Source organism: Fukomys damarensis, unplaced genomic scaffold, assembly GCF_012274545.1.
Source record: "Fukomys damarensis isolate Sample0158 unplaced genomic scaffold, DMR_v1.0_HiC HiC_scaffold_25, whole genome shotgun sequence".
Taxonomy (NCBI): domain Eukaryota; kingdom Metazoa; phylum Chordata; class Mammalia; order Rodentia; family Bathyergidae; genus Fukomys; species Fukomys damarensis.
This window is the reverse complement of record NW_022900937.1, coordinates 24,253,157-24,254,581: the sequence shown is the minus strand read 5'-3', so window position 1 is coordinate 24,254,581 and position 1,425 is coordinate 24,253,157.

Below are 1,425 nucleotides of genomic sequence, written 5' to 3'. Positions count from 1 at the left end.
CCTGGCCGTTCCCGCGCCCTGGTTCTTCCTCTCTGCGCGGGCCTGGGCCCTTCCCTGGCCTCTGGTGCCCTTCCAATCCCCGGAGGACCCTGGAGACCCCGGGGCCTCGACCCCGTTCATCCCCCGATCTCCCGCCGCGCCCCATTGTCCCTGAGAGCTTGGACGGCGGTCTTCACAGAATGCGGTGCCAGTTCATCGGGTCTGGGTCTGGGAAAAGCCAGCGCCGGGCCACCCCACCTTCCTTCAGCCTGGGGGCTCGGCGCTCCCTGGGGACCCCGCAGGGTACTGCTGTGTTTCCTGGCACTGCCTGTGTCCAGCCAGAGCTGTGCGCAAACGCAGCCATAGTCTGGTTTTCCTCTAAAAATTAGCTAAATAAATAAATAATCCACGAAGAAAGCAGGTGAGCCCTGTAGCTGGCTCGTTTTGAGCCCCCCAGCCTTTGTTCTTGGGGCTCACATTGGCCAGCGCGGTCGGTCCCTGGCTGCAGATACCCTGGTTTCACAGACTGACTGCTACTGGTTGCTGGCCTTATTTGAGATATGATTTTTAAAAGCCCTTGACTGCTGTCGTCCTTTGTGGCTATGACGTTTTTCACATTTGGTCCCAGACCACAGTCTTGCCTTTTGTTGGTACCTTGAGATAAAATCAAGGCATGGGAAGAACATTTTAAAATTTTGTTTCACAATTAATGTTTTGGTGGTAATGTCCTGGTCACTGCAGTTCGGTGTTATTAAAATGCTGGTCAAACCTAGTGCAAGCAGGTGGCCAGTGAGCCCATCGTGCCAGAATTGGGGAAATCCTTCAGGACTAAAGTTAACATGTTAGGCTGACTTAATATTATTATTATTATTGTTAATTTATTTATTTTTGTACTGGGGATCGAACTCAGGTCCTTGCACTTGCAAGGCAGGCGGTGGAACCACTGAGCCAAATCCCTGGCCCTAGGCTTACTTTAAAGGTTTCTTAAATCTTTTTTTTTCTTGGGTCATATTTGAAGTTTCTAAAACCTAAATGTGCTGGACATGGTGGCGCAACTCTGAAATCCCAGCACTTGGGAGGCTGAAGTTGGAGGAACCAGGAAAGTTTGAGGCCCGCCTGGGCTTCAGAGTGAGCTTGAAGCCAGCCTGAACTATATAGCTGAGATGCTGTCTCAAAAAATAAAGCCATTCGTGGTGGCACACGCCTGTAATCCCAGCCCTGGGAGGCTGAGGCAGGAGGATCACTGTGAGTTCCAGACCAGCCTGGGCTACATAGTGAGTTCCAGGTCAGTCTCACCTATGTAGTGAGACCCTGTCTCAAAAAGACAAAAAATAAGATAAAATAAAATAAGAAATAAAAAACAAGAAAACAAAGCAAAACAAAACAGACCCAATGGCATCAGTCTTCTATGAAAGTGGCACTAGGTGGCAAATAATAAAATTAAAA